The sequence below is a fragment of the Zalophus californianus genome, chromosome 8 (genome assembly GCF_009762305.2).
Source record: "Zalophus californianus isolate mZalCal1 chromosome 8, mZalCal1.pri.v2, whole genome shotgun sequence".
NCBI lineage: Eukaryota > Metazoa > Chordata > Mammalia > Carnivora > Otariidae > Zalophus > Zalophus californianus.
Genome location: NC_045602.1, coordinates 109,074,597 through 109,100,999, shown reverse-complemented (window position 1 = coordinate 109,100,999; position 26,403 = coordinate 109,074,597). Strand labels below are relative to the sequence as shown.

The 26,403-nt window shown below is 44.3% G+C and overlaps 1 protein-coding gene across 8 annotated transcripts in view; it reads right to left on the bottom strand.

Moving 5' to 3' along the window:
• Nucleotides 1-25,169, bottom strand: part of SLC23A2 (solute carrier family 23 member 2) — a 136,549-nt gene extending 111,380 nt beyond the window's left edge. For 4 of the 8 annotated variants that reach the window (XM_027621029.2, XM_027621030.2, XM_027621031.2 and 1 more), the window contains exon 1: nucleotides 25,047-25,169. The gene's annotated coding sequence lies outside the window, so the exon portion shown is untranslated. Of the gene's footprint in view, nucleotides 1-6,382; nucleotides 6,483-25,046 lie in introns of all 8 variants that reach the window. The other 4 variants (XM_027621032.2, XM_027621034.2, XM_027621035.2 and 1 more) reach the window with 3 other exon arrangements.
• Nucleotides 25,170-26,403: the final 1,234 nt, after the last annotated feature.

Sequence of the window (26,403 nt, the reverse complement as noted above, 5' to 3'; positions counted from 1 at the left end):
GCTCACTGGAAATCTCCACCGGGCAGTTACAGTAGCTTTTCCTAAGCCTGCTGATTGGAACAAAATTCAGGCTTGCACACAAAATCCTGATGAACCTGGTCACAACTCCTATAACCAACTCCAAACCGTCTTTAAAGATTCTGGGCTTCCATAAGAGGCTGAATCCACCTGGGTAGCCTTTAACTCTACATTTACTAACAGGCAGAACCAGGATCTTTTAGTTGAAGGACCAGCATGGAATGGGAAACTCAGTCCACTCCAGAGTTCGCTAGCTTGGCAAACCAGCTCACTCACACCCAGCAGGGTCACCTGAAAGAAAGAACCAAAATTCTCAATTTTCAACTCTGGCAAATGAAGGCCCCTAAACAGACCCAAACCCCCCGGTTTCTGTTATTGGTGCAAAGGGCCTGGGCACTGGAAAAAAGACTGTTACACACTTAAGCATTCCAGAAGCCTTCAGCCCTCTAGCCAGCCTTTCTAGGGTCCTCCTAATTCCCAGTGATGGGGCTCCAACGACCGACAGGGACTCTTCCCAGTCCCCCCTCTTAACTGGCTTGGAGAAACCACTCTCCAGACTGAGAATCAATCTCTTTGTCTAACTGACCGTAGAGCTACATTCTCGGAGCTCAGCACCACTCCTGGAAAGCAGGCCCTGCAGGCGTCAGAACATGAAAACAGCTCCAATAGTGGGGGGTCTCTCATAAACCTCAAGAGGTTCCTGTCTCTGCCCCTATTCCCTTTGGTTTAGGCCCTTTGAGAGATTCCCACCCTTTAGTTTCTCTACCCCATTCATTGACTGGGCCAAGATTTCTTAGAAAAGTATCATGCCAGAATTTCTCCCGAAAGAAGGAAATCATTCTAGAATCAAAATTGCCAACCAGGTGGATTCAATGACCCTTCAACATCTTCTATTTGCTCCATCTCTGATGGCACGATGGGGGAGTCTGGGGACACTGCTCATTTGTCCTCATCGGGTCAGCTACCACCCTCTTTATGGGCCGATTCCTCAACTGATATTGGCAGAATTCACAGCGCGCCTCCCATCAAGATTCAAACCGATCCCTCACCACCTCTCCCCAGAACGAATATGCTATAAATAAAGAAGCCCTTTAAGGCATCAAGCCCGTAATAGGAGACCACGGGACTCAGGGCCTTATCATTCCCTGCACTAGTCCCTGGGAGCCCCTATTTTACCTGTGAGAAGACCCAGTGGGGCCAAGGATGGAGGTTAGTCCAGGACCTCGGAGCAATAAGTAACATTATCCCTGGGCACCCTGTTGTTCCTAACCCCCATACACTGACACTGAAAGCAAATCCTTCTCCACTGTAATTGTTCTATATAGTGCACTTTTGGTATTCCAGTTCATAAGGATAGCCCGTATCTTCTTGCTTTCACTTGGGAAGAACAGTAATAAACCTGGACAATAATGTCCCAGGTTACTCTTCACAAACCTTAAAAGCTGATATGGAGGATATAAAGTTTTCTGCAGGCTCCTGTTGGTTACAATATGTGTATGTTCTGCTTCTCTTCTCCCTTTCTCCAACCTCTTCACAGGAGACAGCATTCACCTGCTAAAACTTGTGGCCTTAAAAGGACATAAAGTTTTCAAGGAAAAATTGCAGCTTGCACAAACTCAGGTTCATCTTAGGGCACCCGATCTCAGAACAAGGACTACATTTAGATGCAGGTAGGTTTCATGGCATCCTGAACCTCCCAAAACTTAAAACTAAGTGCCAATTATGAAGTTTTCTTGGACTGGCTGTCTACTGTCAAAACTGAGATTCCAAACTTCTCTCTTACAGCTCAACCATTGTATGCTTCACTTAAAAATGACAAACCTGACCCTGTCATTCAGAAAGATCGAAAAGACCAAGCTTTGGAGACTTTAAAGAAAAGCCTAATAAAGCCTCCTGCCCTCGCACATTCTAATTATCAACTTTCCTTTTCCTCGCTGTTTGTGAGAAGGAAGAAAATGCCTGGAGTACTTGCTTGCCCCAAAATATGGGGGACCATCACTGACCCATCGGGTAGGAGAGCCAACCACTGGAGCCTGTGGCCAGGGATGTCCCTTCTGCCCCCACCTCTGAGCCATTCCTGTCACTGCCCTTCTGGTTAAGGCCAGTGAAGAAAGAGTCACAGGACTCCCTCTAACCAAGCTCGTGCTGCATGCAGAAGCCCCCACAAATTCTCACCACACTCAACACCTCAGTCAGCTGCCTCCCCTCCTAGGAGATCCCCCTGCTAACTGCTCCTCACGGAACTCCTTCTCACTGCAATAACCTTAATCAAGCCGCTATTCTTCTCTCCTCCTTCACGGAGGAGACCACTCACAACTGCTTAAGACCGACAGATCACCTCCTGACTCCCTGTGACAATTCCTAGGAAACTCCTTTAACCAAGGCAGATTTTTCATGTTTTACTGATGGTGCTTATTTAAAGGATGAAAATGACAAATATTGTGCTGGGAATGCTAGTGCAGAAGTGACTGAGGCAGGGCGCCTGGGTGGCTCACTTGGTTGGGCGACTGCCTTCGGCTCAGGTCATGATCCTGGAGTCCCGGGATCGAGTCCCACATCGGGCTCCCTGCTCAGCGGGGAGTCTGCTTCTCCCTCGGACCCTCTTCCCTCTCATGCTCTCTGTCTCTCATTCTCTCTCTCTCAAATAAATAAAATCTTTAAAAAAAAAAAAAAAAAGAAGTGACTGAGGCAGCACTTCTATACCTTTAGCTACTTGAGCCCAACAAAGCTGAGTTACATGCCCTTGGTCAAGCTTGTACCTTGGCCAAAGGTAAAACCACAAACATTTACACCCGTAGCTGGTATGTCTTTGGGTAGCTCAGAACTCTGGAATGTTATGGCAACAATGTGGTGCCCTTACCTCCAAAGGGGATAAAATTAAAAATGGTTCCTAGGGGGATAAAGAAGATGTGGTATATATACACAATGGAATATTATGCAGCCATCAAAAGGAATGAGATCTTGCCATTTGCAACGACGTGGATGGAAGTGGAGGGTGTTATGCTGAGGGAAATAAGTCAATCAGAGAAAGACATGTATCATATGACCTCACTGATATGAGGAATTCTTAATCTCAGGAAACAAACTGAGGGTTGCTGGAGTGGTGGGGGGGTGGGAGGGATGGGGTGGCTGGGTGACAGACATTGGGGAGGGTATGTGCTATGGTGAGCGCTGTGAATTGTGTAAGACTGTTGAATCACAGATCTGTACTTCTGAAACAAATAATGCAACATATGTTAAGAAAAAAGAAAAAGAAGAAGATAGCAGGAGGGGAAGAATGAAGGGGAGTAAATCGGAGGGGGAGACGAACCATGAGAGACAATGGACTCTGAAAAACAAACTGAGGGTTCTAGAGAGGAGGGGGGATGGGTTAGCCTGCTGATGGGTATTAAAGAGGGCACATTCTGCGTGGAGCACTGGGTGTTATGCACAAACAATGAATCATGGAACACTACATCAAAAACTAATGATGTAATGTATGGTGATTAACATAATAAAAAATTAAAAATAAATAAAAAATAAAAATGGCTCCTAGGGTCAAGATTCATTAAATGCCATACTTTTGCGAGCTGCTCTTTTATTAAGGTTCCTGGGCATTCCAGACTCGACTCTCCAGAGGCCAAAGGAAACCACCTGATACTTCCCCCAAAACACGCCTCTCAAAGAAATCAAGAGCCAAACCTCTGTCACAGTCCAAAGGGATGTTCTAAATGAGGATTCTGAAAAACTGACTAGAGACACCTGATAACTGGCCCCCAGAAAGGGAAAAACAATATTGGAAATCTAATCATTGTTGGTTGGATTAAAAAAAAAAAACTGTGGTTTGGACCAAATAATCTGGCCCAATTCATGAAACCAATACGGTGGGGAAATAGAAATAAAGCCGCAAAAAGTGCCTACCCTCGCTTGCCCCATGTGTCCGAACACAATGCAGAAAAACACGCTCACACTGCTTACCTGAAATTACCTAAGGGGCCATTCGCGGTTTGGCAAATGGATTTCATATAGCTACCCTCATCTCATGGATTTAAATATGTTTTAGTCATGGTTTGTAGGTTTTCTCCCTGGGCCAACGCTCTCTCTTGTAGACAGACCACTGCTGCTTCTGTAGCTAAAATTCTATTAGGAAAAAAAAAATTCCCAATGTGGAGAAACCCTCTTTAAAAGTCATAGTAATCAAGGAACCCACTTTACCAAGCAGGTACTTCAGCAAGTCTGTGCTGCACCGCCAGTTTTACAACACTTCCATCCTCAATCCTCAGGTTAGTCCAATGTACTAAGGGCACTATTAAGATTCAACTGGAAAAATTTGCAGAGATCTCCCATATTATCTTGGCCTAAAAGCATTGCCTTGATACTTCTAAACTCAGCTCCACCCCTCTGGAACTCAGGCTTTTACCCTTTGAAATAATCTGAGAACATCCAACGCACTTGGCTCCTGCCTTCTTTGACCCATGGTTGATAAAGATATACTTGAATATTGTAAGCCTAGCTGCTCCTATTGAGAATAACCAGGCTTTGGTAGAGCAATCTTTTCACCATGCACTCTTCAGAGATGAAAACTTAAGAATCACACCTTGCAACTGGAGATTTCATCTATGATAAAAGACACCTCTGGAAAAACTCTCTTCAACGTCGCTGGAAAGGCCCCTCTTAGGTACTGCTAACCAACCTTTGTGCTGCCAAACTCCAGGGAACAGACTCCTGCATTCACAGGACCTGTCTAAAGAAAGCAAACCCCGCCTGGACCTACACACTGTCTAATGACCCGAAAGTAAAGATTTCCCAGAACTGAAGCAGACAGCATCTGATGAGACAGCTTCCCCAAAATGTCCATACTTGGCCTGTTAGAAGGTTCAGGATTCACAAAGTCTCTCTTCTTCATCTGGACTATTAACAGAGTGTGGATTCTTATCCAAAACTCGTGGTTTCTGAATTGTCGACTTTACTGTATTATTACATTTGGTTAGAACAGTTCTCTTGAGATAATAATACTGTTTTAAAGGGTCTTTGAAGTTCTGCTATTTTGCAAAAAGCCCACCAGCTATTGCTTCATATTTATACCTGCACTATATCTTCCCAAATTAACTCCATTAATTCTCAGAGTGCTCCTGTTGTATTCATTATTCTATTTTCTTGACTGGCTCCAAGGGGCAACTTCTAGTAGGCATATAGGACTCTGGGTTTGACTCCTGTAGGGGGAATATTCCTCCCCTAAATTGGAATCAGTGCCAATGGATATTTTTAGTTGGCTACTTACAAAGATTTTTTTATTTTTTAAGTAATCCCCACACCCAACATGGAGCTTGAACTCACAACCCCAAGATCAAGGGTTGAATGCTCCACCAAGTGAGCCAGCCAGGTGCCCCCTAGATGGCCTTCAGACCTAGGATCCTGGTTTAGAACCATCACACAATTCAAAAACGGTCATGTTACTTCTGATTCTGTACTTGCTGCCTATCAAACTTCTGTAAAAATGTCGTACCCAGGAGTGCCTGGGTGGCTCAGTTAAGCGTCTGCCTTTGACTCAGGTTGTGTCCCAGGGTCCTGGGATCAAGCGCCACGTCGGGCTCCCTGTTGCCCGCTTCTCCCTCTCTCTCTGCCTGCTGCTCCCCTTGCTTGTGCTCTCCCTGTCAAATAAATAAAATCTTTAAAAAAAAAAAAATTTGACGTACCCAACAGACGATCTCCAATGCTTACAATCTTGATAAATACGCACTAGCGGTGGGAGATACCTGAGAGTTCTCCCTGCTCCCCCTCGTTACTCAAATGTGACCTCAGTAGGTTTCCAATCTATAGAATTTTCCCCCCAATGTGGGACATTACGCCCAGGAAAGGTCCTTCCGAGCACTGAGGGACAAAAGGCCACTGAATTAGAAGAATCTGCTGATCAGCAATGCTTTTGGAGAAAGAGCTTGGTCAAAAGGGGGAAAATGTGAAAATTTATAAAGGGAAACCTCACTAAAGTGGAGTCAGGCGGCTAGAAGGGGGAGTCAGTACCACTGAATGCCAACTGTAGGAAAAATTGTCAATTACAATCCCAACAGAAGAATCTCAACAGGAAAGAATCATCAATAACAGACCCCAAAAGGGGAAAAAAGTACACAGTATCTCATATAAGAAATTAACCACCCCTGCAACTCAGCCAAAGATCAACCCTCCCCACCCTGAACTCCTGCTTTTCTCCAAAGGACTTTTGTTCAAAATAACCTCTTCCAATTTCCTCATTCTCCATAAAATAACCTTTTTCTCCTTTGTTTGCTGGACATAGCTTGCGTGTCCAAAATTGCAGCTCTCAGTTAATAAACCCAAATAAACCCATTTTTGCTGGTAAAATAACTTTTTTCAGGTTAATGTACCATACCTGTGCAATTTCATTTTCACAACAACCCTCGGAAACTACTGGGTCCACACTTCACAAGAAAACCCAAGAGGGATGAGGCCTGGTCAAGGTCCTGGAGCTCCTACAAGACGTGACAGAATAGGGATCAGAGCCCATCACACCTGTGACAACTGAGCTTTATGACTCTACACTGCTTTCAACGTCACCACTATGATCAACTGGCAGTGCTGTATTTGTGGGGAAAACAAGATTTGATTACTCAAAAAATGACCTTATTTTAAAGCATCTTACACATGTATTGGGAGGGTGCTTATAAAAAAAGCTGGCTCATATTCTATTTAGTAAGGTGGATTATCAACAGGTCACAGATGTTCATTTTATTGTTTTATATACTCTTACACCTGTGCATATGTTTCACAATAAAAAAGAACCCAGAGCCTGACCTGGGTGGCTGTCTCTGCAACACCACGCACCAGTCAGGAGCCTGGCCCACCATTGTAAAGAAAAACACAGGTGATGAGTTTAGCCAGATACCAAGAAGTTTCTTGTTAGAAAACAGTTATGCTGCAAACCCTTTTTTTTTTTTTCTTAAACGCTGCAACTCTTTCTACTGTTTGTTGTGAGTAGCCTCACAATCACTGATGGCTTTGAGGTAAAAAAGCACACAAATGCCATGGGAATTGTACCAGTCCAGCCTTGAAAAAGTCTCCAGTGATCCTACTTTTTTAATTTCGGAAACTAAACATTGGTCTTTTGCTGTTTGAGACAAAAAAATTTTTACTCGTTTTAACTGATGAGCATATGCATGGAGAAACTGTTTTTCTCTTGCTAAAACATTCTGCATTCAAGGAGGAATAAAAAGGTAATTTATTTCCAAAAACAAAATCTTCATAACCATAAATCTATTCTAAGCTATGTTTATTAAAAATGTACAGAGTCAGAAGAAAAGCACCAAGGCAACATCCATCAACGAAGATTAGTCAAGAAGAGGAATAATGAAAATACCAGGGAAAAAAGTAACCAAAGAAATGCTCTAGACCTGCTTATTTTCAGTTAAACTGAAATTATATATGATGTCCTTTGAGAAATGCAAGTTACACAATATGTGTAGTATAATCCCATTTTTATTAAAAGTGTAATTATATAGAACATATTCGTAGACAGAAGAAAGGGCCGGAAAGGATAAAGATCAAACCGCCTTTAAGTGTAGGGGGTAAAAGAGGCTCATGTGACTTTCAAAATTTGCTTTATCCAATTCTGACAAGTTAGAATTATTTTCCAGCATGTGTATGCTTCTTTCGTAAATCCTTTAAAAGGCTAAAAAATATTAAGCAAAAAACTTCCATGAAGGGCAAAACTGCAAATTAACAAAATGTCACTTTAGCTACTAATCAGAGAAAAACTGTAAAGGGGCAAATGGAAGTACTATGACCCCATGAAGATTTGTTTTTGGAAAGTATTTTTTAAGCTGATTAGTAAAACCAGTGTTTGGAAGGACTGGCTGTCTACTCCACTAGACTATCAAGAGACCAAAATACAGAATCGGGTCAGAAGTTCTAATACTGGAAAAATACAAATGTATTTTTGAGAGAGAAATTAACAGGAGGAGCCAGTCAACAAAAGCAAGCCTGAGTTATCAGTGCGCATCCTTGAACTTCTGTCCCAGCGTCAGCCTGCACCCCTCCCCTTTGTATGCCACCACACTCTGGAAATGTGCAGACCTGCCCTTTGCACACAAGGTTACAAGGCTGAGATCAAAGCCCAGGCCCCTGTGAGCAGTTCAGAGGAAACACTGCTTGGAGCTCAATGACGCCCCACCTGACTTTCCCCCGGAAAGGACACTCTGAACACACAAGAAAATATTCACAGCTCTTCTCTAGTTTCTTAACTGGGGTATGCAAAGGTCCTAAGTGCTATGGTTTCCAGGTTTTGATTTCACAGAGGAAAAAACACACCAAAAAATTGGCGGGGGATGGGGGGGGTAACAGACACATACAGAACTGTTACCTTTGTATTTTACCATTTCCTTAAAAAAGGATGTTAATACTTCAGAAGCAGGGAGGATATAGCCCTGGGGCCAGTACCATTCGTCGGCCAGAAACTGAGCAACCAAATCATTTTGTCAATTCAGTAGATGCCAAAAAAGGCTGACAAAATACCTACTCCTAATTCAAAAAAACAAATACAAAACCTCTTTCATGAAACAAAATACTTGCTGAACAGGACAAAGGATATCTTCTGAAAACAAGGGCAAACACAAGATACTATGTACTCTTCATGCTTTTACACTGAGTTTGTATTTTTTAACTGACTTAAAAGCAGCACATATATGTAACCCAAAAATCTAGGCGAAATGGGCAATTTCCTTAAAACAATTTTTTAAAACCCTGAATAACAGTACACAAATAAGAGAGAATCACAAAAGCAAAGAACTGTGCTCAAAAAAAGATGCCAGGCTTAAGACAAATTTATAGTTACATCCTAACCTTCCTGATAACGAAATAGGAAATGGGAAACCTTCCCAATTCCTTCTGGGAAAACTGACAAACTAACAAAGAAAGCACAAGAGAAGAAAACTGTATGTTAACTTCACTTGCCAGTCCCAGATTTTTTTTTTTTTAACTTTTGCAAATTTGACATGCAAAGAATGACATCTGGTTTCAATCTTGATTTCTTTGATCCATGTGTCTATAGTTCTCTTATGAACTGTTAAAGTGCCTTTTGTCCATTTTTTTCAGTAGGTTTGATTTTTCTTATTCACTTGTAAGAGCTCCTTACAGATTAAGGACATTACCCCTTTGTCATGTTGCAGATATTTTCCCCAGAAAAAGTAAATGACTGCTTTTTCCTCTCTGTTTATATCACTTGAAATAAAGGATAGCTTTTTCATCTCTCTGAAGTCAAATCTAGTATCTTTTTGCAATTGCTTCTAATACTTTTGTGCTTAGGAAGCCCCTCCTCATTCCAAGATTAGAGAAATATTCACCTTCATTTTCAGCTAGATATTTTCGGTCAAAGTAATTTTTAAATGTTTAACATCCATCCCTTTAAAAATGCATATCCAGGGGCGCCTGGGTGGCTCAGTTGGTTAAGCGACTGCCTTCGGCTCAGGTCATGATTCCGGAGTCCCGGGATCGAGTCCCACATCGGGCTCCCTGCTCAGCAGGGAGTCTGCTTCTCCCTCGTGCTGTCTCTCATTCTCTCTCAAATAAATAAATAAAATCTTTAAAAAAAAAAAAATGCATATCCAGGGGCGCCTGGGTGGCTCAGTTGGTTAAGCGACTGCCTTCGGCTCAGGTCATGATTCCGGAGTCCCGGGATCGAGTCCCACATCGGGCTCCCTGCTCAGCAGGGAGTCTGCTTCTCCCTCGTGCTCTCATTCTCTCTCAAATAAATAAATAAAATCTTTAAAAAAAAAAAAATGCATATCCAGGGGCACCTGGGTGGCTTAGTCTTGGTTTCGGCTCAGGTCATGATCTCAGGGTCATGGGGATTGAGCCTTGTATCAGGCTCCCCGCTCAGCAGGGAGTCTGCTTGAGATTCTCTCCCTTTCCCTCTGCCCCTCCCCCTGCTTGTGTGCCAGCCCAACCTGTCCCCTCTCCCCCCCTCAAATAATCTTTTAAAAAAATAAAAATGCATATCCAATAAAATCATTGCTCTAGGAAAATAACTAGATGAGTATAATTATATTCACTTTAGTTGTAGAACAAGTCAATGTCCAATATTTAAGGGCTGGCTAACTAAATTATGACAGTAAAATGCTTTATGATAAACTGCAAAGCCATTCAGGAAAACAGTCATGCTCTGTTACTAAGTGGCAGGAGGGAAGGATGAGGCAGAACACCCCCATTTTTATATAAAAACTACATTTGTTTGGTAAACCAGGCAGTCTAGATACTTTACCTAAATATTAACAGCGATCCTCCCTGGGTGTCAGATTGCATGTGGGGTCCTATTTCTTTATGCTTTTCTCTTTTATATTACTAATGAACATTTATTGTATTTGTGATTAGGAAAAAAAAAGCTTAAAATTCATAAATATATATGCAAAACAAGCCACTAAAACTAATTTTGCCCACATGCTTAAGTTGCAACTGTCTTTCAAAAAAATTAAAAATGCCTTTCCTTCACTTAACACATTTAATCCCATATTACAAATAGGATAATGACTTAATTCAAGAAAAATGGAGGCTTGCCAATCTTCCTAATTACCCAAAAGATCTAAGGAGTAATGTCTGATTTATATTCCTGGCAAAATGACCAAATTAAAAACACAGCTCAATGACAATTATCAGTGGTAATAAGTCAAGCTCAGCTAACACAAACGGTTCCATTTTTCCTTAATAAACTGTGCCTTAGCACGTGAACAAGTACAGCTGAGTTCAACTAAGCTGAAAAGCTAACCCCAAAAGCTTCCCTGTCAGACTGGACGGATGTGCCTTTATCCTCTAATGCCCCAATCTCTCTCTGAACAGCCCCATTCTCTGCCTATTGGTGCGGGGCGCTCCTTGACCCACCCAGACTTGACAGCTCAAGGGTGCCCCCTTGCTATCGTACCCCCCCCCCCCGTCCTGTACCTATTTCCGGGGCCTCATTACTGTGGGAGACAGGAGTAAATTTGGACTAGAACCAGAGGTGTGTGTGAAGAGGGAGGACAAGCTCCCCCCTGGGGCCTGCTAACCCCAGAACGCCCTAAAACTTTTCCAAAGTGTCAGAGAATGATCACAATTAGATAATACCTATAATCAGATTAAAGCAACTCAGGGTCAGAATTTTGAACTCAGAACCAAGGAAGACCTGGAGATGGTCATGCCAAGGTCTCAGACAGGCTACTCCTCCCCAGATGTACCTCAGTATCCTGCCCAAGAAGGTGCTCCATAATGGTTGGGTGGGAGAATGAACACAAAGGGTAAATTAGAAATCCCACAGACCCACCCGCTAAGGACAGTGAAGGGCACAGAGGGGAAGCAGAGACTCGCACCCAGTTAGAAGCAGCAGGAGAACAGATTCCTACTAGAAACTGTGGAGAGGGAAATAATAATGCCCGGATAGGCACAGAGAGTACCTAGTGCCTACTGCAAGTCCTATGCTACAGGCATTAACATCCCGCCCACGACCCTCAGGAGTTAATAAGACTCACAAGGACTGAAAACTAGTTAGGACAAGCGTTTCCAGAGACCTGGAATACAGATGAAGTCCATATTTTGGAAAATGCCTAAAGGATATAATTAGAAAGAGTTACTTGAGGCTATTATCGAAGCATGATGCAAAAGTCTCAGTTTTTTAATAGTACCGGCGCAAAAGTAAGGAATGAAAGCACAAGAACTCCATCGACCCAGACATCATACATGCCCAAAGGGGAAAGTACTGAACACCAAAAGTGTCGAAATTTAAAACTGGAGTGGAAGGCTTGTCACTGACAATCGAGCCCCACTTTCTGGCTCTTTAGAGTTAACAGCACCCAACTTCCGGGTGATCCCACTTAAAGTTCCCATTCATTGGGACGAGGATGGTGAAAAATCTTCAAGTTCATATTTAACTTTTTAAAATTCAGCTGATTATTCCCATCATACTTTAAAAGACAAGCAGATCTGAAATCTAAAAAACCTTTTAAGCAAAATCACATTGACAGATTTTTATTCATCTTTAAGAAAAAAGTTTTGTTTGAAACTTTAGAGTCTGAAAAATGAGGTGGTTTTTTTTTTGAAAACTAAAGCACTAAAAATGATCTACAGATAAAACTTCCTGGATACATCATAAATTTACAAGACAAATTAGGAAACATATTTGTAACATTTACTAAAGTGCTAATACCCTTGCTATAAAAAGAACTGCTATAAATCACCAGGAGAAAGATGGAAGAGAAAACTAGAAAAATTGGTAAAGGAAATAAATAAGCCAAACAAAATATAAATGGCCCAAAAAAACTCAGAAGTGTTCAAACTCACTAGTTACCAAAGAAAAGCAGAACAAACATAAAGATTCTATTCTTTGCCCAAATTGGTTAAGAAAAAGCGGGGGGATTCAGGAAAGTTTAACATAGCAGTAATTCCTAGTACATTAACCTGGATGCAGTAAGTATCCTGCATATACATTATGTAACAAAGCCTTAAAAATGTAAACGATGTCCCTTGCAAAAAAGTAGTCTAAAGAAATAATCTGAAAAATGCACACAGATTTCCATACAAGGCTGTTCACTATTGTATTATGTTCACCACAGCAAAAAATGGCTCATAAGCTAAATGCCCAACAATGGAAGGATTTGTCAAATAAAACATGATGCATTCAGCACAAATGAGCTGTTAAAAGCCATGTTTTAAAGGGCTATTTAATGATTTAGTCATTTGCCTAAGGTACACTGCTAAATTAAAAAAGAAAGAAAGAAAACTGGTTTAAATAGCCCCTGTATCTCTATTTCAAAATACAAATATACACGTGTTCATATGTACACGTACACAAACAAAAAATTTTACTTTCAAATGAAGAAAAAATATTCAATGAGTAAAATAAGCTATTTTATGTGTTTCCACCAGTCTTAATATTCTTTAATATTCTAAGACAGGACACCAGTCTCACTTTCAGGCATTTTTCCAGTAATTCTGACCTTAATTCTGATCAATCCTGACCAACAGCTTCATATACTTCTATAATAATTCTAACCAATAATTTCAGTGTTCTTTATACAACAATCCCTAAAATAGCTGTGCATTTCCTGCATATTCTTCTCAAATCAGCCCATTTCCTATCGCAGAAAAGCAAAAGAGAAATGACACTCCCCAGGGGGTGCTCTATCCTTGCTTCCTATACAGACCACAGACAACTACACACACTCAGGAGAAAGTAAAAAGCAAAATCCTTTTATTTCTCAGGAAAACAACGTCAGTGGTCAGATCAAATGAAGTAAAAGGGGGACACCTGGGTGGCTCAGTCGGTTAAGCGTCTGCCTTCAGCTCAGGTCATGATCCCAGGGTCCTGGGATCGAGCCCTGCATCTGGCTCCTTGCTCAGCAGGGAGCCCGCTTCTCCCCCTGCCTGCCTGCCGCTTCTCCCCCTGCCTGTGCACTCTCTCGCTCTCTGACAAAATCTTTAAAAAAAAATGAAGTACACAGACCTCTCTAGCACATTTGTCACCGAAGTGACCAAATGCTTCACACAGGCAGCTCCAAAGCTAGCAGTATGCCCACTTCATCCCATTGTACGTTCAGTCAACTATGCACAGGCTCTAAAAGGGGTAAATATCTGCACTTGACCTCACTTAGAGCAATGGTTCTCAACCCTGACTGCACAATGGAATCACCTGGGAGATTTTTTTTTTTCTTTCTTAATCCCAACAGTTAGGCTGTACTCATGATCAAGTGCACCTTAGTCTCTGGGATGACACCAGGCAGGCTGTAGCTTTTTAAAGTTCTCCAAATGATTCCAATTTGCTGTCAAGGTTGAGGACCACTGACCAGAAGCATGTTTTTCAAACAATAAATTAACACCCCATGAACATGAATAGAGAAATCAATTCACGGAGCTGGGGCCAGCAATTATTTTAACTAAAAAATAAAAGAATGCAACGGACTAGGATAAGCTAGAATATAAAATGCATTGCTCCTAGTGCAAATAGATATTATCTCATGAAATTTTTCCGTTAAAAATATGTAGTTCTTGGCAATACTATCGAGACTGATCTACAGATTCAATGCAATCACTATCAAAATCCCATCTGCCTTTCTGGCAAAAGTTGACAAAATGATCCTAAAATTCAAATAAAAATGCAAAGGACCAGAATAGCCAAAACAATCTTGGAAAAGAACAAAACTGGAGGGGCGCCTGGGTGGCTCAGCTGGTTAAGCGACTGCCTTCGGCTCAGGTCATGATCCTGGAGTCCCGGGATCGAGTCCCACATCGGGCTCCCTGCTCAGCGGGGAGTCTGCTTCTCCCTCTGACCCTCTTCCCTCTCGTGCTCTCTCTCTCTCATTCTCTCTCTCTCAAATAAATAAATAAAATCTTTAAAAAAAAAAAAGAACAAAACTGGAGGACTCGTGCTTTCCAATTTCAAAACTTAATACAAAGCTATAGTAGTTAAGATATCCGGGCATAAGGATGGACAACTAGATCTATGGGACAGAACAGAGAATCCAGAAATAAACCGTAACATTTATGGTCAGGTGATTTTCAACAAGGATGCCAGGACAATTCAATGAGGAAAGAATAGTCTTCAACAAATGGTGCTGAGAGAACTGGAAATCACACATTAAGGAATGAAGTTGGACGCCTACCTCACACCATATACAAAAATTAACTCAAAACCAATCAAGGAATACCTGGGTGGCTCAGATGGTTAAGCGTCTGCCTTCAGCTCAGGTCATGATCCCAGGGTCCTGGGATCGAGTCCCACATTGGGCTCCCTGCTCAGCGGGAAGCCTGCTTCTCCCTCTGCCTGCCACCACCTCCCCCCCCACCCCACCGCTTGTGCTTGCTCTCTGGCTCCCTCCCTCTCTCTCTGACAAATAAATAAATACTTAAAAAAAAAAAATCAAAGACCTAAAACTACAAAACTCTTAGGAGTGCCTGGCTGGCTCAGCTGGATGGGCATGTAACTCTTGATCTCGGATTCATGAGTTCGAGCCCCACGTCAGGTATAGACTACTTAAAAAAATAAAAAATACTATAAAACTCTTAGAAAACATAGGGGCAACATATAGGAAAAGGTAAATCTTCGCGACTTTGGGTTAGGCAACGGTTTCTTAGATATGACATCAAAACCACAAGCAACAACAACAAAATAAGTAAATGAGACTTGACCAGAATTAAAAACTTGTGTTTCGGGTGCCTGGGTGGGCTCGGTCAGTTAAGCACCCGACTCTTGATTTTGGCTCAGGTCATGATCTCAGGGTTGTGAGATCTGAATCCCATGTCAGGCTCCATGCTCAGCTGGGAGTCACTTGAGATTCTTACCCTCTCCCTCTGCCCCTCACCCCGCTTGCATTTTCTCTCTAAAATAAATTAAATCTTTAAAAAAAAACCAAAAACTTTTGTTTCAAAAGGACATCAGAAAGTAAAAGGTAACCTATAAAATGGGGAAAATTTATAAACTTTATATCAGGTAAGAGACTGGTACATAAAACATTAACAATAAAAAGACAACGACCCAATTTAAAAATGGGCAAAGGATTTGAATAGACATTTCCCCAAAGACATTATATAAATGGCCAATAAGCACATGAAAAGAGACCCCCCCCCTTAGTCATTAGGGAAATGCAAATGAAATCCGCAATGAGATAACACTTCATACCCACTAGAATGGCTATCACCAAATAGGCAATAACAAGTGCTGGTGAGGATGTGGAGAAATTGCTACTGTCAAATTGCCGACCCACCTACTTTGAAAAAGTTTGGCAGTTCCTGAAAATGTTAAACATAGAATTATCATATAACCCAGTAATCCCACACTTTGATATTTATCCAAAAGAACAGAAACATGATCACACAAACACGTGTACAGGAACATGCAGAGAAGCATTATTCATAGCAGCTACAACGTAGAAACACCCCAAATGTCCAACGGACTAATAATAACAGCACTGACACATGTCACAACATGGATAAATCATAAAAACATGCTAAAAGCCCATCACAAAAGAACACATATGGTATGATTCCATTTATATGAAATGGATATGGATAAAGCAAATCCACAGAAACAGTGTAGGGTCGTGGTTGCCAGAAGCTGAGGGGAGGGAAGAATGGGGACTGACCACTAATAGGTAACGGGGTTTTCTTTTTGGGGTGATAAAAATGGTTTGGGGGCGCCTGGGTGGCTCAGTTGGTTGGGCGACTGCCTTCGGCTCAGGTCATGATCCTGGAGTCCCGGGATCGAGTCCCGCATCGGGCTCCCTGCTCGGCGGGGAGTCTGCTTCGCCCTCTGACCTTCCCCCCTCTCGTGTGCTCTCTCTCTCTCATTCTCTCTCTCAAATAAATAAAAAAAAAAATCTTTAAAAAAAAATGGTTTGGAAATGAAAAGTGGCAGTGGCTACAACTCAGTGTACATACTAAAACTGAAGCATACCCTTTAAAAAAGGTGAGTTTTATGGAATAACAACTCAGTAAAGTTTTTTGTTGTTGTTGTTTGTTTTTTTTGCAGGTTATTCTGTGTCGAGAGTTCCTTCCCCACCATTCCCTCAGAACCTCATGCAGTTCCTTTACCATAGGATAGTATGGATAAATAACCTTTCCAACTCACAGGCGGAGTCGTGTATGGATTTCATGACCAGATCACAAACTCAATTCGGGGCATCACAACTCATTTTTTCATGAAATAGGAGTGTAAGATTTCAGAATACACAGCATACAAAGTTATGTACGGTTTTTGTGAAACTTGTTTGAGATGCACACAAACACGATGCATATATACTTATCAATGAAAGTGAGTCAGTCAAAACAAAGAATGGAAAATGCATTTCAGGAGTTGACTGACACCTGACACCTATTCAAAACAAAACAAAAAAATAAGGATGAGAGTTTAAGAGTTGAAACAGAAATTGGAGAGAAAAAAAAAGTTGAAGCCAGTCTGGAGCACTGCCCTAAGCACTGAACTAAATGCTAGGAAAAGTGAGCTGGACCCCGTCTGCTTTTACCGCCCAAGTAATAATATGATTCCCTAGCCCATTCACTCCCGCCAGGGCTTCCGAGGGGGTGCAGAGCAGCATCTGGGGCCCCTGGTCAATGAGCCCACAGCTGATCCCACAGGGAGTTCGAGAGGTGAGGGTGCCAACCCATCATTTGAAGCTGGGGGGAGGGGTGGGGACGCAGGCTGCAGGATGGGCAGCCTGGACGTGCAGGGCCTGAACTCACACCGGGTGTCAGGAAGCAGGTGCAAAAAGCAGAACTTCAACAGAAGAGGCAAATCGAGATTGCTAGAGTATTCAGTTTATCTTCACAGGGATGAAAGAGAAAGGAAGGGAAACAAGAAGCCACAAAAACTTCTCTGAGGGAGAGCACATTTTCAAAGACTGCGGGTCAGAATCCCCAACACAAAAGATGCCAGGAGCTGCACAATACGACAGCATGGTTAGAAAAGAGGCCCTGGGGATGAACCTGAAGATAAGACAGAACTCCTATAATTCCCCCTGGCAAGAAATTTGAGGTCATCCTCAAATCAGCAGGGAAACTGAACTTCTTTGTGGAGAATTACCACAATAACAGGGACAGATTCTACCAAGGATTTTTGTGGCACACAAAATTCCAGGGTCAATGTCAAGGTGACAAACTTTGTTCATTCAAAAACATTATGTATATATAATACTGCAATTTAGTGAAAAAGACCTTGAAAAGAGGACACGTCTTCAATATCATTAAAGATTATATACAATAATGCATTCCAGTAAAAACTGACTAAAAGGACTGTCACATTAAAACCTGTTCTATAAATACTAATTTATTAAGAAAAAGAAACGTATGGGGCACCTGACTGGCTCAGTCAGGACAGCATGCAACTCTTGATCTCGGGGTAGTGAGTTCAAGCCCCTCACTGGGCACAGAGCCTAATTTAAAAAAAAAAAAAGAGAGAGAAAAGAAAAAGGAAAAAAGAAATGTATAAGAAAAAAACCCCAAATGGGGGCTCCTGGATGGCTCGGTTAAGCATCTGACTTCTGCTCAGGTCATAATCTTGGGGTCCTGGGATCGAATCCCATGCAGGGCTCCCTGCTCAGCGGGGAATCTGCTTGAGATTCCCTCTCTCCCTCTACCTTGTACGTTCTCTAAAATAAATAAATCTTTAAAAAAAATAACTTTGGGCGCCTGGGTGGCTCAGTTGGTTAAGCGACTGCCTTCGGCTCAGGTCATGATCCTGGGGTCCCGGAATCGAGTCCCACATCGGGCTCCCTGCTCAGCGGGGAGTCTGCTTCTCCCTCTGACCCTCTTCCCTCTCGTGCTCTCTATCTCTCATTCTCTCTCTCTCAAATAAATAAATAAAATCTTAAAAAAAAAAAATAAAAATAAAAAAAATAAAAAAAATAACTTTTTATTTTGTTAGGACACGGATTTTGGCTAACATAACTACCCTGAGTAATTCAGGTGGTTGGTTCTAAGATATATAGACTGCAATCAGGTACTTTCTCTATTCTTGCTCTTTACCAGTGGGAGGAAGGGAGGGGCAAGGGGAAATCACCTCATTCTAAATAAATATTTTTAAATAAAGAGCAATAAACAAGTAATCTGCAGACATTTATTAAGAAAAAAATCTAGAAAAAAGAAAGCTATAAAAGATCTGTATAAACCCAAAGATTTATGTTCACAAACAGAATAATTCACTAGAAAGATGATGAGTCTTCCCAAATTTATATACATTTAATAAAATTTCCCATTATTTTGAAACCCTAAAATGAAAAATACAGGATAAAAAAAAAAGAACAGAGCCTAGGCACTACCAGACAATAAAGCCTACTATAGAGTGATTATAATGATGAAAATACCAAGGTGATGGCAAAGGAATAGACAGATAAATGGAATAAAACAGCAAGTCCCACAACGGATCTAAGGATTCAGCATATGATTAAGGTGTCATTTTATTTTAATAAGACAAGGATGAAAACGAATAAATGGTGCTAGAAAAAATGTAGAGGAAAAAATCATCCTTACTCCATGCCACACTCCAAGTATTAGAAAACAGCCAAATATTTTTAAAAAGAACGAAGAAACAGGGTCGCCTGGGTGGCTCAGTCATTAAGCGTCTGCCTTCGGCTCAGGTCATGATTGGGATCAAGCCCCGCATCGGGCTCCCTGCTCCGCGGGAGGCCTGCTTCTCCCTCTCCCACTCCCCCTGCTTGTGTTCCCTCTCTTGCTGTGTCTCTATCAAATAAATAAAATCTTTAAAAAAAAAAAAACATATAAAGGAATATTAATAAAATCTTGGGGTAGAGAAGGCACGAGAAAGAAAAAGATTGACAGATCTGAATTCAAAGCATAGACAAATATTTGCAACTTATGACAAAAAAATGCAAATCTTAATGGCTTATTTCTCAAACAGAGTGAAAGTAGGATTAAAATAACACATCCAGTAGCATCAACTTTACTCAAAGATTAAGGAGGAAAAATGTTTCATATTAAACCAAGCACTGATGTTTCTGGAATAGAATAAAAAATTCACATTATTTTTAGATAAAACAGAAGACTTAAAAGAAGTGCCATGCTTGTTATATTCCCTAACATTTCAAAATACGCATGTATTCCCCATACCGTACTTCTGTGGAATAATTTATGAATCAGTGTCTTTATATATTAAGAGTTCTCGATGATAAAATATGAATTCAACAGAAAGTGTTCGGCACTGATGTCATCCATACCACTGAGAAGCAGAGGTTATCAAACTCTTACTAAAAAGGGCCAGAAAGCAAATACCTCAGGCCTGCAGGTCATATGGTGTTTCGAATGCACAGGCTGTGCTTCAGTAAAACCTGATTTACCAGAACAGGTCGGGGGCAGCATCCGAAATGCAAATTATCGGGTCCCACCCAGACCCTCTGAATGAGAAACTCTCCAGTTTGAGTTCTACCACGTCAAACAAGTAAGAGATTGTACCCCCAAGTAGGGAATTTGCCTTTGGAGACAGCAAAGGATTTCAGCCAGCACTGCCGAGGGGACAAGAGAGCCAAACCAATCTGCCTGTATGAGGAAGAGCAGTCCAGCAGTGCTTTCCACCAGAAGAGGGGTGGAGAAGACCACCCACAGAGTCCTAACGCCACGGCCTCCTTGATGAAGGGATGGTCCAGAATGAAAACCCTAATTCAAGTTTAATTTAATGAAGCTGGTGGCAAAGGAATATCACCTCAAAGGGAGACCAGGCAAAAGAAAGGTCTATGTGTTGGGGGCGGTGTCTTTGTGGATGATTCCTACAGGAAATGCCAGGGGGAACTAACAGAAGGAACAAAGAACCCACAGCTCCTGGCTGGCTCAGTCGGTGGAGCGTGCCACTCTTGATCTCGGTCAGGGTTGTGGGTTCGAGCCCTATGTTGGGCGTTGGATGTAGAGGTTACTTAAAATCTTAAAAAAAGGGGGGGGAGAGGAGCAAAGGACCAAGCTGGGGTACACAGAAGAAACACCATAGCCAGGAATGAAAAACAGGCCAGATAAGAGAAGGGGGGGAGCAAGAAGGATCCAGACCTCAGCCCCCTCAGATGTAAAGTGGGAACCAGAGTAATACCCATTTCCCAGGGCTGCCGTAATCAAAGGACATTAGTGAACACAGGAGGTGCTAGGCAGAGCACCTGGCACCCAACACTAGCTTCTCTACCCTCTTCTATGCCAACAGGAATGTACAAACCCAGAGCTTCAGACAAGACTTGGGAAGGGCAGTCTATCACTGAGGGCCCCAGATTACGGGAAGTTAAGAGTAGAAATCAAGACCCAAGAGTGAACTCAGGTAAGTTAACCAAACTCCAATTTCTTCATCGATAAAATGCAGCCCAGAACGCCTCTGCCTGCCAGTTGCTGGGACTAACAATATGGACCGCAAGTGTTCAACACAGAGCTGACGTGCAGTGTTAGTGGGCCCCCTAACTCATGGGGCCCACTGTCCAGTCTTTCTTGGGTCCCCTCTACTGCCTGGAGAGGCTCCTAGAGGAGAAGTGCATTTTATTACTGCGAATGAAGAAGGCTTTCCTGACCACTGACCAGAGAAAGCCATGGTTTGGGGCGGCCAGGCAAGCAATGGCCCAAGGCAACTCTGACCCCCTCACTGAAGGACTCATTGAGGCTGCAGAGAAACAGTGAATAAGGAAGAACTGGAGTCAAAACGATGGCCAACAGAAAGGCTTGAAGCCGCAATCTAAAGCTACTGAGCAGTGCATGGCAGTGAGGATACTTGACTTAAGTCCAGAGTATGACCTTCTATGAAATTATCCATTGTTCACTACTGTGTTCATTACACTTGAATACTTAGATATTTCTGTATACAGCATATATGCAGATCATGCCTACCACACTTCCTGGGATATAGGAATTTTCAAAGGTCATTTTTGATGAATCCAGCTCTTTGCTTTTTGTGCTATCTTTAGATTCTAGGCCTGCATAACATGCAACCCCACTGAAGTAGAGCAAGAAATGGCTTTTGAATAAATGAGTAAGATGGAACTCTCCTTCGTGGAGTACATTTTCAGAGGGCCCTAGAAGCCACCTACATCTGAGGTCAGGGACTTGCTGAGGTCAGAGGAGAGAATGAAGACGACAGACAACGAGAAGTTCTCAAAAAGATTTACATTTCCGTGGAGGAGGAGCTCCCCCAAACACCCACTCCCTCCCTTTATGACTACATTTGGGTTTGTCAGGTTGGCATGACAACATGCCCTAAACCTGCTCCTCAGCCACCTCAGATATCTTGGGTTCCTTACATTCTAAGTGCTCAGGCCAGAAACTTGGACATTGCCCTCAACTCTCTTTTGTACATACCACCCCCACCTCGAATATCTGGTCTATCAGTGATCTCCTCAGCCCCACCTCAGAATCCCATCACTTCTCACCACCTCCACGACTACCCTCCATCACCCTGGTCTGACCACCACCCTCAGCCCTCACCCAGAGGTCCCCCTGCTGCCCTGCCCTCCCTGCTTCTAGTTGATTCTCAAACAGCAATAACCAGCATGTCCCTGTTAAAAGCTAGGTCAGTCCCTGTCCCCTCTACTCAAAACCCTCCATCAGCTCCCATTCTCCTCAAAGTAAAATCCACAGACCTTACTGTCACATGGTCTTACATGATTCAACTCCCACTGTCTCTCTGACCCCAAAACCAAATGCTCTCCTCCTGCCTCAGGGCCTTTGCATCTGCTGCTGCCTCCACTGGGAACATTCTGTCCTCAGATATCCCCATGACTCACTTCCTTCACATCTTCACTCAAAGGTGACTCAGGCCTTCCCTGTCTATCCTTCCTAAAATTTCAGCTCCCACGCCAACACTTAATACCTTCAATCCTGCCAGATTCTTCAGGGCATGAAATCTCTTTGCCTCCTCATCCGAGTGTGAGCTCCATGTGGGCAGAGAATCTCCATGCAGCAACCAGAGCACCAAAAACACTGCCTGGCACACAGCAGGTTCTCAATAAATGTACTAAATATGTGAGTATCCTAAGAAAAGTATAAGCTGCAAGCAAACCTCAATTATTCAAGTGTCAACGATCTAGAACCTACGACAAAATAACAGGCTAGAAATAGCAAAGCTGGGGAGAAAAGGAAGACAGTGCCATAAGGCACACACACTATGCCTTATGGTATCAGTAATACACAGCTCAGCAACGCACAGCTTAACCTGGAGCAGGAATGTTCCCTAGCAAAAGAATAAAAGCCCAGACAGGCGGCCCTCTGAGGAGAGAGTAACTGGAAGAACAGCTGGGAGTAAAGATGAATTAATGAGGTTAGCTGGCATTGGGAACTAACCAGTGTGTTGGGAGTTTTATAGGCAAGGCCTGGAAACAGGTCAGGGAAGGACTGTAAAATGTTTAAATTAAAAAAGAAGCCTAAGAAGATTAAGTAAAAATAAGTTTTTTAAAAAGCTTTCATTTACAAGTACAAAGCACTATGTAATTGCAAATTATGACTGCTGACTTTTAATTCCCTTAAGCAAAATGGGAAAATTCCTCAAGATACCAGTGATGCCAGAAAGGAGTCCCCAGAAGGATCCCAGCTTTGTCTTTAGAGACACTGAACAGGATGGCAATAGCCAATTCAAGACTTCTAAAAATCCCAGACCTTAGGCTCCTTGAGGGCAAAAGACTGAATGTTACTCATCAATGATTTGTTCAACAGCACCTGGCACCAGATTAGCAGATGGACTACCGGAAGGCTATGTGAGCTCGTTCCTGTGACACCTAACTCCTGCACTACTAAGACCTCTAGCCTTTGCTACACAAACGAGACAGACAATGTAGCTGGCATGAAACCTAGCAAAACCCTCTACAATATTCTAGCCAAGTACTTTCATAAGCATTTTTGAAACATCCTAACAGACATTAAAACTCAGCTTCATTAACGTTGCCACAGTCAGAAAATACAACTGCCATGCAACCATGTGAAAAAAGAAAAAAAGTCAACATGTAAAGTTCCTGAAATACCTCTTTCCTTTAAAAAAAAAAAAAATCACTCCCCACTCAGAGCAAAAAAAAACCCAAGAGAAATGCCCTGGAATTCAAAGAAAGAATCGGTCGCCATTTTGACAAAGGAAATGGTCTAGAAAGCAGCTCCCGCTCAGGCTGTCAGGTGAAACAGGTAGCTTGGCCGGACACACCTGCTCACCTCTTTCAACTAACAGGTGTGCCATAAGGGTTTACACTGCACACCCACCGCTGGCCATTTAAAAGGCTGGTGCCCAAACGCTATTAAATTCTGCATAAAAGAGACCACTAGTGACAGGTTCACAAGTGATCCTGATAGAGTCCACCATAACCCAGGACAGAATTCCGAATCTCTGAGCTGAAAGGCCCTTTATAAATCTCACCAGATTCCAGCACCTTCGGGGCTATCCAGGGAAAGTCATGTGCGAGGGTAAAAAGGCAGGTGTAGACAACTGGAAACGGTGAGGCCCCAGCCCAACAGCATTCAAATGCAAAAACATAAAAATAAAAAACCTTCAGCTATCCCTGATTCTTGTCTCTGGCTTTAGAGAGGAAGAAACTGGCCGCGAGAAGTCACATGGCTAATTAATGACAGCTCAAACCAGACTGCCTCGGGACTCCCGGTCCCATGTCCTCGCACATCACCGGCCTTCTCAGCACACCCAAACGTCAGCAGGGGCAGCATCGCCCCCCTCCCATCTTCCAGCATTGCAAGAATAAAAGTAACAGCCCCCGCTGACGCCGCAGACCCAGAAATCAATTATGGGTGACTTTCTTCCACCTGCAGTTGCCCTCGTTTACCCTTTGCTCTGACAATCAAGAATTTCTCATCAGTCATGCTTAAAACCCCCAGCCTGTAGGCCGAGTTCCTGTCAGCTACCCACTCAAGGGTATATCGAGAGTCAAAGGACGGAGAAAATTCTGAGCCCTTAAAGTAGTCACACTCGAAAATGTCAATTTCTCCTTCCAGCAAGGTAGCAAGAAGGGGAATTCGCGACCCCCGGGGGAACAGGCCGAAGAGAAAGGCCCTGGGGTCCGAGCAGCGGCTTCTAAAATTACTTGGCGCAGCCTTTGTAGGAGAGAAGAAAGCAAAAAATGTACAAGGCACCCCCCCGCCGCCCTCTTGATGGCCTTGAATTCCTGGGGCGCCGGGATGTCCGCGCGCACCTCCCGCGGAGGGACGAGGGGGAGAGCGACCCCAGGACGCGCGGGCCGAGAGCCCGGGAGGAGGCGGCGGCCGCGGCCAGCCGGTTCCCGGGGAACCCACTTGCCTCCCCGCGGCGCGGCCTGAGGGCCCGAGCGCGCTGCGGCTCCCGGGGCGGGCAGGGTGAGCGCCCAGGGGCCCGACCCGGGCCCGGCGGGGCGGCGGAGGCTGGGGGTTCGCCGGGCATCCACGGGCCCCGCGGCCACTCAGGCCCGCGGGTGCGGGGACCCGGGGGACCGGCCGGGGCTGGGGGGGCGCAGGCCGCGCCGCGGGGCCGGTGACAGCGCGCGGGTGCCGTGCCAGGCCGGCCTCGTGGGCGCGGCGGGCACCTCGCGGCCCGGCCCGGCAGGTGCGGCTCGCGGGCCGGGCGGGGGACGCGGCGGCCCGGCTCTCACCTGGCTGCAGCTCGCTGGGCTCCCGTCCTGCCGCCGCGCCTCGGCGCCGCAGTGCCAGCCGCCGCCGCCGCCGCCGCCTCCGCCTCCGGTCCCCGCGACAGCCGCCTGCAAAATGGCGCCGCGGAGGGGCGGGCCGGGGGCGGGGAGCCGCGGAGCCGCCCGCCCCCGCGCCGGCCCGGGACCCACCTCCCTCTCCGCCCCCGACCCCCCGCCCCCCGGCCTCCCCCCGGGGGAGGGGCTGCTCCCCCCAACTTACGCGGGGTCCCGGGCTGGGCAGCCGGCCCCCACCGCAGTCGCTCCCCGCGGCGTTCCCCGCGCGCACCCCGACCCCAAGTCCCTTTGAGCTCCCTCCCCTGCGTGGAAATCGCCCCCCTCCTCGCGCCTTCCCGCCACACCTGCTCCTGGGGCCCACCTGGAATGCAGAGCGCCCGCCCGGAGTCTCCCCCTCCTGGCTCCCCCCTTTACCCTGCCTGACACTGAGCCCTGTCATCGCTGCGGGAAGATAATCGTGCAGTTGGCGCGATGCATTGGGCTCAGGGGGCTGGAGGTTTTAAGGCAATTTCGCCGTTTCTCGGGTTAGGCCGACAGGTTTTTTAACTTACTGGAGGAGAGGTCCTCATTACATCATGTAGACACGGTAATACAGCCGGAGGTTTCTCAGACTCCACTGCCCTGGGGATCGTGTTTAACTGCGGGTTGTGATTCAGCGGGTCTGGGGTGCAGCCCGAGATACTACATTTCTAAAAAGCCCCCGGGGTGATGCCGCTGCGTCAGGGCCGCTGAGCGGAAGGGGCTGCAGGTAAAATTTAGCGCATCGCAGCCCCTCCTTGAGCGCTTGGGTGAGACGCACGTGGTTGGGCCCCACCCCACCCCCCACCCCTCCGCCCGGGCTGCTGAGGCCGGAGGTCTGGACTGAGAGGAACTTGCATTTCTGACAGCTTCCCAGGTGATGCTGCAGCTGCCGTCTCATGTTCACACTTCGCGAGCCACTGCTGAAGACGATCTGAATACACGGCCAGAAACGAAAAAACACTAATAATAAGCACTTTCCTAGCACCTTCCATCTTGAAACCACTGTGGTGGTTGCTGTTTCCATGGAATAATAACTGACTAGTTCCCCCCAGCAACTCTCGAGAGAGCTGAAGAATTGTGGACTGTGTTTGACCTGACATGGGGAGGAGCAGATTTCATCATCGGACTTTTCTGCCTGTTTTACACAATTTGGGGAACCCCATGTTATAGGTATCAGTGGGGGGGGAGTATGACTAGCAACTGGGAATTTCATCAAATTCAAAGTGTAGTCTGTAAGAGTAATGTGTCATCATGTTTACCTGTCTAATAACTTGTATGTTTAAAA